The sequence below is a fragment of the Chamaea fasciata genome, unplaced genomic scaffold (genome assembly GCF_029207755.1).
Source record: "Chamaea fasciata isolate MVZ Bird 193981 ecotype frontalis unplaced genomic scaffold, bChaFas1.0.hap1 SCAF_6, whole genome shotgun sequence".
NCBI lineage: Eukaryota > Metazoa > Chordata > Aves > Passeriformes > Sylviidae > Chamaea > Chamaea fasciata.
Window position 1 is genome coordinate 62,000,724 of NW_027094091.1, and position 14,479 is coordinate 62,015,202.

Sequence of the window (14,479 nt, forward strand, 5' to 3'; positions counted from 1 at the left end):
GGGAATCATCATGGAGGATCATGAATGTGAGGATCCTGAGAAGAAGTCTCCTGAGGAGAGAGAATCCCTGCAGTGAGGTCAGTTTGGGTGTGCAGTCAGAGTCTGTTGTTGGAACCTGCAGTCAGAGTCTAGCCGGGTAAAAGGCTGCAGTCTGAGTCTGCAAACTGATCCCTGCAGTCAGAGTTTAGCGGGCAATAACCAGCAGTCAGAGGCTGCAAGGGAAACCTCCAGTAGGAGCTTGTTGCAGGCAGAGTCAGTGACTGGCTGGAGTCAGGATGGCTGAGCTGTAAAGAGGAAAAAACCAGGACCCTTTTCATGCTGTGGTAAACAAGAACTCTGTTTCTGGGCTCATTTTTACCCTCTAACAAGAGGGCTGCTGCAAAAATCATGCGCTGTTCACCCATCTGTCAGTTTCCAGCTCCTCTCCCATAGGGGTCTGCTGTGTGGTACCTCCTCCCACCAAGGTCAGGCTTCCTTGTGCTGCCATGTCCTTCCTTATGCTGCCATGTGCTTCTGCAGGCGGGTCCCACAGCCCGCAACTCAACTCCATCCGATCTCTTCCCACACCCCATCCCTGAAAGTGTTCAAGGCCTTTCTCCAACGTATCTGCCACTGGTTTTTGGCCTACCTTCCACCAGTGAAAACAGAAATAGCTCCTGGAGGTGTGGAATAGAGACAAGATCTCATCCCACAGGAGGGTTTATATCTTCATCTCAAATGAGGCAGATACTCCCCATTTCCCATTAGCAGTGCCTGGATCAGGACTGTGCCTCCTGTGGCCACCAGTACCAAGAGAAAAAAAATTGTACAGGCAAGACACTACACTCATGATGAATTTGAACTTTTTTTTTTTTTTTCAGTACTGACTTGGAAGTAGGCATTGCTGCACTTCTTCTCTGAATTGCATGAAGTCATTGAACAACCACAAAAAGAAGAGTGAGGAAGGCCATAAGAAGTACTTCTGCAGTGGCATTTTTTCCTCTGTAAAGGTGTCATAGACTAGTTCCTTTTATTTATTTATTCCTTTAAGTGGGATATAGTGAACTCAGTTTTTTAGCAGTTATTTTGCTATAACCCTCTTCTCTGTCTTTACCTTTGTAATTTGAACTCGATAGTCAGATGAAGTTATTAATGAAAGGCCTATAAATTCAAGTCATTAAACAGTTTATCTGTTATTCAACTGAAAATAATTCAGAACAGTAAATTGAAAACATTAAAACTCCTTCCAAAGTGAGAGGTAGACCTCTTGTCCAGAGATCTGAAGACTCTGGGTCACCTAGTAAAGGCAACTGGTCCCCTCCATTCACTATTTCACTGATCACATTTTTGTCATGGTTTCCACTGCAGCAAAAGAAGACTGGTGGAAATGGAACACCTGGGCCAATATGCAAAACCTCAGAAGTTTCTTAGTGACTCAGAAGGTGACTCCCTATGGTCAATCTCAGCATTTCTTTTGGAAGAGATACGGCAGAATTGAGTTACAGGCTGTGGGACGCCTCCCTTTTCAGGGGAGCCTGGTACAGTTGCTAAATTCTTTGGAAGTTATTTATTCACCACGATAATTGTCGATGGATGAAAAGCCTAAAGCAGAGTGTAAAATATCTTCCTTTTCCAAAACTCTAATTCCACTTGGAAAGGCTCCTAGTAGCAGACTGAGCATGGTCAGTACTGCTGCAAGGATTGCTCATGGATTCAACAGGGAACAGGAAATCTTCTGGCACAGTATCTAGCAGTGCCACCTCGGAACACTCTGCAAATCTGTGCTTGCATGAACCTGAAGAGTTTAACCTGATGCTCAGGACTCTGTAAAACATGCATTAAGTCTGCCTTCCTTTTCGAAATATTGCCTTATGTAGATTAAAGTATAATGCAAACTTTAGTGAAACACTTAATCTCAGAAAAGAAACCTTTTAAAATCAAAACACTAGGATACATTATTACTCCTTACTCAAATTCTCCATTGATAAAAATATTAATAAGAGTGATTATCATCACCCTGCTGTAGCTTTCCTTTCTGGAGCTATGGCAATTTCTGCACCACAGGTGTGCTATTCAGACAGTTTTTCTTAAAATACTTACTCAGAATAACTGATAAATGTGTGATTTGCAAATGGAGTCCCCAGCTGAGCTGTGCATTCCTAGTTAGCAAACTGCTTCTGCCTCCTATAAATAGGTATGTGCTTAAGTGCTTTTCCAGGTGTAACTTAGACACATAATATCAGACAGAACAAAGGGTCTAACAGAATGAAAAATTTTTAATGTTCTATACATTTATTTCCACCATTTATTTCCTGCATGCAACCTCTGTTTTGAGGGCCAAATTTTTGTTTAGCATAAGTGACAAACCAGGTTAAGCAGAAGAACGTTTCTATTGTGCACTGCTGTTACAATTAAACTTTGCAAAATTGGCTATTTAGTTATTAAAAAGAAAAGATCAGGAAAAAGGAGATGGAAGAAAGAAATGTAAAACTGCAAAGATAAGATATGTGGCTGCTATGAAAGAAGAATTCTCTCGCTGGAATGTCAATAAATAAGACTTGAAAAAAAAAATAGAGAAAATCAATGGAACAAATTCTGAAAGCCACCTAGTCTCTGTATAGGATGAATTAGTGCATAAATGCAACTAACTCCCTCAGCCTTTCATTTCTGGCAAAGGTGAAATTTTAAGCCACGATATCCTCCATTACTCATCTCATTAGTCATCTTGCAATGGTAATTGGTATTGCCAGGCTAGATGCCTGCATTTCAGCTTTTCTCCCACACTCACTGAGCAGGGAGAGCACTTAATCAGCTCTTCTAGGGCTGGCTGTCCCTCTGTGAAATGTCACCAAAAATCTGAGCACATTTAGTGAGGAGAGGAGGAATGTCATTCTGGAAGACTTCTCTCAATGTTATTGCATTTTATGAATGAGCCTTAGGAACTGGACATTTTCCTAATGATGTTTGTGAAGTACTTAACCCTCTCAAATGGCAGAGGAATTAATCTCAGGATTAAAACTGCCCTGGTTTCTTCCCATTCTTTATACCACTATCTGTTCTGTGTGTTGCTTCATTTCTTTGTAGGATTTTATATTTGCATACAAGAATCACATGAGAAAAATTGGGTTGAAAGGGACCTCAATGGATCGTTTGGTCCATCCTGGAGTCTGGCTTACAGGCTGATACCTAAGTGTGTGAGTAGGACAGAGGGAAGTGCGGATGTTGGGCATTATTACCACTAAAGGTCTGTGAACCTTCAGGCAGTGTTTGTGGTTTCTCAAAGAGAAAACAAACCTCTCTCACACTGTGGCATGACAGCACACATGGGGCCAGCAAATAAAAGAATTAAAATGGCAGAAAGAGCAACCAAAGCTCCTATTAGACTGAGGATAAGAGTAAAATCAAATTTTTCTTTTAGAATTTGACATGTGTAAGTGACCTTCTCCCAAGTAACAACAATTGGGACAAGATGGCATGTCTTCAAGTTGCATCAGAGCAGGTTTAGATTGGATATTAGGAAAGAATTCTTCATGGAAAAGGTTGCCAAGCATTGCAATAGGCTGCCCAGGAAGGTGGTTAAGCCACCAACCCTAGAGATATTTAAAAAATGTGTAGCCGTGGTACTCTAAGGTTTTGCAAAGGCAATACTAGGTTAGAAGTTGGACTCCTAGCTTTAGAGGTCTTTTTCAACCAAAATGATTCTGTGATTGTATTAAATAGGTGCTGCTGCTGAAGGAATAGTTAAGGCAAGTCTGTACTTTAAAACAGAAAGATGACATAGTTTTCTTTGTAAATAGGCCTGTCAATACAGCCCACACACCCCAACTACTAGGCAGACTTTCACATCTCTTGAATTTTTGGCTTGCCTAAAACCTTTTGAATTTTTTTTTAAATACAGACACATGTAAATTTATGTATACAAAAGGTGAATTTTTTTTAATGGAAAAGTTTTGGTCAGGAACAATTAACTACTTTTACCTCCAGGCATCACTGTAATACCAAACCCAGCTCCAGGTTTAGAGAAATGTAAAACTTTAACTTCTGGTACTCCTCAGCAAGAACAAGTATGTGCTTTATCTCCAGCTGCTGAAATTTATGGCATTGAAATCAAGAGCCAGCTGAAAGCTGACTCAGCAGATTGCAGTTGTGACATGGACAGAAGAATGCCCAAGTTATGTTTGCAGGGCAGAGTATGTCATCTAAATTAATACAGAGGAATTGCCTCATGAGTAATCTCTGCAGTTGCTCTGTCTTGCACTGAGGACCAGAATTCAGCATTACACTAATTTTGCAGATGTAGCACTGATTCATCTGGTTTGGACCTTCATATCTTTTCACACACAGTGAGTTTTGATGACACAGATTATTCAGAGAGCCACACTAGCTAGACCATTAAACCCAGAAATAAATCCAAACTAACTCTCCAGGGAGCCTAATTCATTTCATATGAGGCAGTACAGTGTTGCTGATGACTCCAGTGAAATATTTAAAATACAGTGTATTCCACCAAAAGAGAAACAAACGCCAGAAATACATAAGAGCAGGCAACATTGTTCAATTACTGCTGGGGTTTTCTTCTGCTAGAAGGGACACTGAAGAAATTTCATTTTAAACCACATGGTCACCCTGGGTGTTGCATTGTGTAGACCTGAATTTCATACTTACTGTGAGCTCTCTGGAGAAGTCAGTATTGGAGAGCAGAGTGAGTGGAAAGCAGAGATTTCTTTTTGCAGTCTCAAGGAATTCAGAAGCCCTGGGGCTTTGGATATTTTTTTAAAAAAATTTTTTTTTGGATGGTGATGGCAGGGGGGATGTATGTGTGTTAAACCTGTGACAAAAAAACCCAAACCAAAACAAACAAAAAAAAAACCCACAAAAAACAAAAACCAAGAAACCAAAACAAAAAACCTAGGAAAAACTAGGAGGAAAAAAACTTTATGAGAAACCTGTGTAGCTTCTTACATGTGGCAGCCAGCAAGTGGATCTGCTCCTGGGCTGAGAATCATAGAATAATTTCTGGGCTTTCAACAGTAATGGCATTTTCAGGACAGACCCTCCATTCCTGAGGGTTGCTTCATCTGGCTAGAAAGCAGTCACACATCTCCAGGGCCCTCTCACCAAAATCAGTATGTTTAAAAAAAATAATGATAAATTAATAAAAAATAATTTTAAACAATATTTGATGTTTGGAAAAATCTCATATGTTTCAATGAAAACATATTTTCCTGGAATTTTCTTGTCTTGCTTTGTTTGGGCTATTCTCTCAGAAAAGTGTTGGCATTTATTAAGACAATTCTCTGGTCTGGCTTTGCTCCAGCAAAGCATGGCCTCATTCCAGCCTGCTGTTAATGACAGTGCTGGAGTGACACACACCAGCCTACTCATTATTGTGCAGAGAGAAGAAACTGCACAAAATAGCCTATTTAACAGCAGAGAAAATAGGTAAACTTGACAGGCTTTGGAAGCAGACTGACTATAGTTAGGCACTGGCAAGTGTAAGGAGCATGATGTAATCACATGCTCATGCTTTTATTGAACACTAAATTAATTTGAGAAAGAAAAGTGGAGAATGTTTCCCTCCTAAGTGGTATCTCTTGTAAGGATATAGCTGATTTCTCCAGAGGGTTGGTTAAGGAGGAATTTATATTTTGTTGTTATTTTACTCCCTCAGTTTTTTTGTTCTGTTCTGTTTTTGGTTTGTTTTACAATAGAAACTCTTGCTGTTATTAATCATAACCTTTCTTTCCTAAGCAGATGTTTCATTGTTTCTGGTAGGTGTTCAAGGTTTGAGCATTGTGACAATGCTTCAAAAACTAAAAATATTCTCTGTAAATCCCAGCATTTCTGTTTTGAAATGCATTGCCTGCACTGTTAGTATGCTGAGTGCAAAACCACCAGAACAGAGCTGATATGCTGCTGACACACTTGAGCAAAAGGAAATCATATGACCCAGGATGCTCAGTAAGGCCCTGAAAACAACTGAAATGCACCAGAGAAAGCAACAAGCTGCAGCTCTCTTTTAGGAATGGCTTGTTTTTGAGCCTCCTTTTCTCAAAGGACTGAGCTGCCAGAAGACCATGAAAAACGTTGTCATGGGTCAAAGAGAAGTCGTCACTACAGCATCTCCAAAACCTGGTCTAATTCCTGTGTGCTGTTTTGTGGGCTAGTCTCATAATGATAGTTTGAAGATGGGATTTAAATGCTTTAGGAAGTGCAAAGAAGGGCAAGAAGTGAGTGTACTGCAGGGAATTATATGAATGAGTTATGTATGAGGTGATGTTTGGATAGTACATTATCTCCAGGCCTAGAAGGAAGGTGACAGAAGGGGGTCTAATTGCATGATGTAGTCTCTAAGGATGTTCATAGCATAAATGGATGACAGAATGTGTTCACACTTGAAAGGAACAGATAAATAATCCATAGACCTTGTTTGAAAGGAAGAAATGAAAAGTTCAGGCTACCCATAAAGTAGATGGCTTTTGGCATAAAAACAGGCTAAAAACATTACTAATTTTTCCAGGTTACATACATATCCGTACATAGACATGCATAGAGGTGTATTTCAAGGCAGGATGTATTAGATGACAAGAGACAAAAACCATTTGTTAACCTATTGTAAATAATGCACAAGCATAGATATTCCTGCCTGCTTTTTACCTATTTTTTTTTACTTCTGTTGTGCATGACTTTCCTTGTTCCCCTTTGTTAACTTTCTGACACAAGGGAAAGGGCAGAGGAGGTTGCCCTTTCCACATGACACAAAGTTTCGTGACCTGATGCTACCAAATCCCTTTTTCTGTTCTAGTGGCTCAGAAATGCTGCAGGACTGGTAGAAAGAGGTGGCCCTTTCTGCCTCCAGGGAGAGGAGCCATGTACCACGAGCACAGTCTCCAGAGGAGGTAACCCATTTCCTGGAGCAGGAAAGGTTTTGTGGTGTGTTCTTTTGTTTACTCTGCCCAAGAGGAAGAAAAAATCCCCAAACCTGTGACAAGCATGCTGTGTGGAGAAGAACACATAGAGAATGGAGCCAAGGCACTCGTTGACAGTGATATCACACAAACTACACATTTTTTTCCAAAGTGTAGACAAATTGCCACATATTTATGTTAAGCTGCAACAATGACAGAGGTACTTACAGAGGAGATAACAATGATTGCTGCAGGCAAAGCAGTAATGCAGTTGAGATTTTTGCAGTGTGAGGTTACCCTGACTTTGTACACACCAAGGTAGCCCCCAAAGTCCAGAAAAGCCCAGCTGACCCATCAGTGCAGTGTGCTCAGGCAGACCAAGTCCTGCAGCCAGACATAAATAAAGGGCTGTTTGCAATTGGCATAGCATTTGCCTTCAGCTGCTTTCCAACTTAAATTTAACTTTTTAGGGCTCAACCAGATGAAGCTGCATACTGCAGCTGTGAGGCCTATCCCCCCATGAAGAACAGCAAAGCTCCTTGGCAGACTCCAGCTGCCTGGGCTGTGCTTCCTCAGCTCCTCTGCTGGCCAAGGTCCAATGCCCAAGCCTCTGGCTGCTTGTGAGACTTGCACTTCAGCCTTGCTTTTCTCAAGAATCTCAAAACACCCCCCTGGTGTTAGCAAGTGTCCTGGGATAGAGTTCATGTTCATCTTAGCAGCTGGTACAGTGCTGTGGCTTGGATTTAGTATGAGAATAGCATGGGTAGCCCACTGGTGTTTGGACTGTTGCTCAGTAGTGCTTACCATAAATAAAGCACTTTTCAGTGTCCCAAGCTCTGCAGTGACAAGGTGCACAAGAATTTGGGAGGGAGCCTGGCTGGAACAGCTGTACTGAACTGGCCAAAGGGCTATTCCATATCTTAGAATGTCATGGTCAGTATAAACTGGAGAGGGTTAGCCAAAAAGAGAGAAATCACTGTTTGGGAATGAGCTGAATATTGGTCAGTGGGTGGTGAGCAATTTTATCATGTGCAACTCGTCTGTCGTGGATTTTCTTTCTCTCCCCTCCTCCCCGCTCATTACTATAATTGTTATTGTTATTTTATTTTTTTAATTTCTTTATTTAATTTAGTTTCTATTATTAAACTCTTCTTAGCTTAATTCATGAGGGTTTTTTTCTCTTTTTCTGATTCCCCTTCCTATCCCACAGTGGGGAAGAGGGAGTGAGTGAGCATCTGTGTGGTACATAGCTGCTGGATGGAGTTAAGTCATGACAGTAAAAAAGAACTCATCAGCCTTCTCTGAAAGCTCGTTGGTATGGGACAGAGAGAGTAATAATACAATCAGAGAGCACTGGTGTTTTCCTCTGAAGTGTTTTCTTAGGATATTTTAGGATGATGTCTGCGGCACAGTGACTCAGTTCATGAAGACCTCCAGCCTCCCAAAGCAGTAAGAATTCACCAGAAAACCAACCTCCTCAGATTTTGGTCTTTTGTAGATTGCTGTGAACAATAGGGCAATATGTGGGGAAGAAAAATAGCAAAAGTCTGCTGTTCTAGTTTTTTGGGTATCTCATATGTATCCATAAGGCTACATCATAGGCATTCTGGATGTTGATCACATTGAGGAAAATGACAGTGGTTGTGTCATTTTAGCAAATTTGTCCCAAAGTTACAAGGCTATTTACTCTGAACTGTGCAGGTACTTTGAACCTAGAGTTGAATTTTCTGTGCTTAGCAGGTTATTTTTTCTCCTTAAGAGGTTTAATTGGTTTGAGCAGTAGAAATGACCTTGCCAGAACAATGACCTGTTTTCAGATACCGTGAGAAGCACACAGAAGATGCTGTTAACTGTTGCACTTCATTGGATAGTGCACCTGAATCCTGAAAGCTCAGAACTCACTGGCTGTGAACCATAGAGAACAGCTCCTCCTGTACTTCCTGCCTGTAGAATACCAGCATGAAGAAATTTTAATCATTATCAGAAAATTGACTTTTCATCCAAAAATCTTCAAGTGTTGCTTTGAGGTGTCTATAAAGAGAAACTTGGTATGTCACCCATCACTGATGTCTCTTTACACTGAATATTTCTGTTCCTCAGAGAGGTCTGCCAAGTGTTCCCATGCTGAAAGAAGAGGACTCCAGTACTGGCTGGAGATCCACTGATAGGGTATGAAGGGTGACACAGGTATTTATGAGCTGTTGCCAGGTTACATGTCTGACAAAACTGGAAATCTTCCAGGGCAACTTTTAATACTTTTGGGATTAAATCTGAGCTGATGCACTGATGGATGGGGGCTGGCAGTGTGGTGACTGCTCTGAGTGACAAAAAGGAGGGAGCTACTCACTCTGAAAACACAATTCACCCATACAAATCCTGTGCCCTATCCCCTATTCCATGTTCCTGGAGGTGAAAACCATCCCCATTAAGATGCTGGAAGTGTGTTGTGGCTTGTGAGTCAGCACCTTTGAGGAGTTTGTGATGGGAGTTAAAAACTTACTGAAGTGTGATGTACAAGAAATCAGAAGAGCTCCTGACACGTGTCTGGTGTCTTAGTTCAGCCTGGTGAAAATTTATAACAAATATCATGTCTCTTACCAGAGGGTTGTGACTCCCTCCTGGTGTGTTGCAGGCTGCCTGTCTTCTGTACTGGGAAGTCCTTGGGATCTGTGGTGGCCATAAAAATTACCAGAGAGAACCCCTGAAAGGACAGTATCTGTCAAAGCCTCCATCCTACAGACAGTTGCATTGTCCATCTGCCCTCTGCCCTTGGTCCTCTCCTTGGGTCCCTGAGCCAGAATGCACTAACCCCCTCACAGACTTTTCTATGATGACACAGCTGAAATACAGACTAGAGCATATGTTTGAAATCCAGATAACAGAAAGGCAGATTGTGCTGGGAGAAAGTCCAATACAATTTAGAGAAACTCATGCTGCTCTAAGGTTCCATCACTCAAAGTTACATGATACAAAAAAAAAAAAAAAAAAAAAAAAAAAAAAAAAAAAAGTACAGAGTACTTAGTTTTAATTTAGTAGATGTAATTTTGATTTGAGCTAGGCTGCATGCTGTCTACTGAAAAAAATAATTTATAGACTTTAATTGTAAAAGAGTGAAGCCTTTTGCTTCAAAGAACCCATCAGCAATCTGTCTTTCCTGTTTTATCAGTAAGTGAAGCTGAGAGCAAATAACAGATGGGGTATGTCCCTTAGCACCAGCAGTGAATGCTCATGAAATATAGCACAATCTACCTCGGATGTGTTGTGTTTTTAACAGTAGTAGTAGGTGTGGGGCAAGACGAATAATTAGCTCAGATCAAAGATCCCTTTTTTCCTGCTGAGAAAATGGCAGTGGCTGGCACTTGGGGAAATGACCATGTTATTTTGGTGGTTGAAGCAGAGACAAACAGTTTCAGAAGACAAGTAGAATGAATTTTAGGGGGTGATAGGAGGATGAGAAAGATTTTTATGTCTGGACTCAGATGCCCCCAAAAGAAAAAACAATCCAGTTAACTCATTGCCTCATCAGGAGGCAAATAAACCTCTTCTAGCCATAGAAAAAACTGAGATTAGGTTCTCCAGTGGACTTAGTACTGCAATGCAGGGAGATGATGCAGAGGGAGAGCCAGTCTGCCTTGTTTGGATGGCTGGGTAGAGTACTGGATGGAGCATGGCTGTGTTGGATCAGCAGCATCCCTGGGCACACAGAGCCCGGCCCAGTTATCAGTGGACTCTGTGATAACATTGCCAGAGCCCTTCTGATGCCTGTGTTGCCTTGAGTAGCTCCACCTGGATTTGGAAATATCTCTTAAAGGGGTAAGACTTATAGGGGTTTATAAAAACCAGCATGTTGAGCAGGAAGCTGTTTAGCCTGCCCAGCAGAAAGCAAGAGAAATGTTTAGATGCCTTACTCAGAAATGAGAGGGAAAGGTCTCTGTGAGTGTTCAGGATGCACAACTGTGAAAGTTGGCCAACTCCTCCCTGCTCTGAAAGAGCAAACAAGCAGAAAAATCCTATGAATCAAAGCATCACAGAATGGCAGAGATAACTTTCAACAGACTGGATTGTTCAGAGCTCCATCCAACCTAGCCTTGAACACTTTTGGGGATGGGGCATCCACAGCTTCTGTGGGCAAACTGATCCAGTGCCTAATTATCTTTGGTGTAAAGAATTTCTTCCTAATACCTGATCTAAACCTGCCCTCTTTCAGTGTGAAGCCATTTCCCCTTTTCCTATCACAACCTGGCCTTGTAAAATATCCCTCTCCAGATCTTTTGTAGGTCACTTCAGGTACTGGAAGGTAATTTAAGGTCTCTCTGGTGTACTTTCCTCTCTAGGGAGAACACACCCAGCTCTTCCCACCTCTCTTCACAGGAGAGATATTCCAGGTCTATGATCACAATTCTGGGCCTCTTCTGGACTCACTTGGAGATGTCACCAGTGTCATGCCAAGCTTTCTGAGGGCTTGAGGGGATTTTGGTTTCTACCACTACTGAGAAAGAAAGAGAGAGAGAGAGATGTTATCTCCCTGAGCTGGGATTCCTCATTGACTTAGTGTTGAATCTATTTCTGCAAGCAGAGCCATTTCAGCAGGGGAAATCCAGCATACTCCCGAGTGATGAGGGAAACACTTGCTGCTGTCCCTCCAGGGGATTTGTCATGACATAAGTGCTGGGGAGGTCTGTGTGTATCCAGCCTGAATAAGGCAAGTTATAGTCCAGTATTTTCAGCATTTAAATTTCACATGAATGCACTTTCATGCAGGATGAAGAGCTTAAGTCTTATGTGAAAGATCTATTTCTTACTTTCCCCATTACAAAATGGACAACTGCTTTACATATGTTCACTATCTGTTAGTTTATGCTTAGTTACTCAACTGTTACTCTGGCTCTATTTGATAGAAAATGCCAGAGGGCCAGATTGCTAAACAGCGTAAATTAATCAATTCCACTGACATCAGCTGATTCTCATAGGCAGGAATTCGGGGCCCTCCCGGGTGGGTTGAACAGAAAAGCAGTGTGATCTGTTTGCAAACAAATGGAAACATGTAAATTAAAGTGATGCTTCAGCTGTGGTGGTTCAGGCTTCCAGAATGTGAAATGTTCCAGTGCTGTGGGACTGATTTTTGCGTGCTAGTCAAGGTACCTTAAAGCTCACAGGTGTAAGTGTTTGTTCCATTGTTCCACCATTCTGAGCTTCCCAAACATTTCAGGTGACTGCACTGATGGTAGCTTGAATGTGAGTTGAATTTCACTTGGTTTAAAATTCTATAGCTGGAAAAATAAAAAAGTTTGGGTAGAGGTGTTGTGAATTCAGAATAAACTCAAGCTCAGCTGAGTTTCACTAGGGTCAGACCTTTGATGTGCTTGTGAACAATAAAATTCCAGGATATCACATTCATATTGGGCTTGGAGGAATGTTTTACGTAATCCTCTGAGAAAGCAACCCAAAACTCCATGAAACTGAAAGCACAGACTTTTTAATTCTCCTGGAATGGAAGGTGAAGGATATTGTATCATGCACTCATATAATTGCAATTGTTTAGCCTGATGATGATATATTTGTAAAAGTGAGATTCTGGCATGTTTTGAAGTATAATGCTGTAAAGAAGCCATTGTCGAAGTAAGAAAATAAAACCCCAAACCCAAAGCAAGGATCGTTATCAGAAGACCTAAATATCAATTGCATATGTTACTCTAGACTGAAAATATGTTCTGGAAAACAAACAGGAGATGCTTTAGTGGCAGTACCAAATACAGAAACAACAAGAAAATAATAATCAGAAAAAGAAAACAGCAGCATAAAAGAGGGAAAAATATTTGGAAGTGTGATAAACAGATAGAGACAAAGTTTCTCTGGCCTTCATTTTTTGCAGTGGTTTTTACATTTACATGTAAAATTCCTGTACTTACATAGAACTGGGTTCTTTGGAATATTCATCATCCTGTCAGGGGGAAATCCTTCCAAATTTGTTTTAGTAGCTATTTGGTTTACTTTAAATAATTTTCTCTTGTTCGTTGAAAGCAATATCAACTTCTCATTCATGTATGCCAAAGAGTAACAATGAGTGAAAAACACCAGTTTCCCTGAAGAAGAAACAAAATGAGGCTTTCTTGGTACTACATAACTGAATATTACAGTAGTAGCTATGAGAGTTTTTTTTACCCATTATATATAAAAAGCCGACTGAGGAAAAATTGATGATAAACCACTCTGTAGGCATTATGGGGTTCTGGTAGTAAAAAAGAGAAAAACATGAGTAGTTTATGATGTCTTCAGGCTCCGAGGATACTTATGTACCTGTATCATGTTTTTCTAGTTTCAACACTTTCATTATCCTATACCACCATGAGGAGCAACATAATTTTCCTGCATTTATGGCTTGTGGAAGCCACATATACACAGGCTTCTGAGGAAGAAGGTCCCCATCAGTGTAGTATTTTGTGTATTTCATCTATGAAAATGTATTCTCCTTGGGTACTAAAATCCTAGTATTGGGAGGGACCAGGAAACCTGAAGATATTTCTTCTAGAACAGCAATCTTCCTAAAGTTTAACAGAACTTTAGGAAAAAAGAAAAAAAAAAAAGAAATGCTGGTTTTATTTATTTATATTAAAAAACCCAATTAGAGAAAAAAACCCCAAACAAACAAACAAAAAAACAACCAAAACCCACAGCAAAAAACAAGCAAAAAACCACAAAACCCCCAGAAAATGAGCAAACAAGACTAAGCAAACAAAACCAAAACAAACAAACTAAACAAACCCAAAAACCCAAACACGGAAGAAAAAAAAAAAAAGAAAAAAAATCCCCCATTAAAAACACCAATAAAGTGATTTTCTGCTGTTTTCATTTGCAAATGTAGTGAAAATATTTCCGTGAGAGACTCAATAATAGGAAATACTGAGTTTTGTTTCCAGATATGGGGCTGCTTCTCATAGCCCAGAGAAACAGCGCACAGATCATCCTTAGCTCCCTGTGGATGACAGACTCCTGACTACTTTTTATTAAAGAGTCCTGACCTTCTTTTTTTGGCTCAAACGAAATATTTTTCAGCAAGTCTTCCTGCTAAGTTGGGGACCTCCCTGAAAAGCAGCAGACGCCGTGAGACTGCTAATTTGTAACCTATTTTTACTCCTTTCAGTGTGGTTCCAGTCGAATTGCAGGCGCGTTAGAGAGTTGGGAAGATGCTGGATACGCCTCAGCTGCTTTTTCTTGCCTCCCTGCTTTCGTTCTCCCAGCGATCCCCACTAGATGGGAGTATCAGCCCAGCTCCGAATTCCAGCATCCCCCGGCGCACCTGCAAAAAATATCGCAGTGATGGGGAATTGCCTTTTTTTTTTGTTGTTGTTGTTTGTTTTGTGGAAGGAATCGGTGTTCGTGCTGTTCTCAGGTGTTTGGTGCTGCTTCTGGGGCGATGTCTCAGCACGGAAGGTGATCCTGGTGTTTAATGTATGGGGTCGGAGCAATTCCCGGTGTCAGTCCAGGCTGGGGATGAGCAGATGGAGAGCAGCCCTGCCCAGAAGGACTTGGGGTGCTGGGGGTTGGGAGGTTGGGCATGCCCCGGCCATGGCAGTCAGCCCAGAAAATCAAAT

General features: G+C 41.1%; 1 long non-coding RNA gene across 1 annotated transcript; it reads left to right on the top strand.

The window, feature by feature from the left end:
* Window positions 1-3,988, top strand: LOC136290719 (uncharacterized). The gene is made up of 3 exons (XR_010721329.1): window positions 1-77; window positions 861-989; window positions 1,348-3,988. It is a non-coding gene; the product is annotated as an uncharacterized lncRNA (long non-coding RNA).
* Window positions 3,989-14,479: the final 10,491 nt, after the last annotated feature.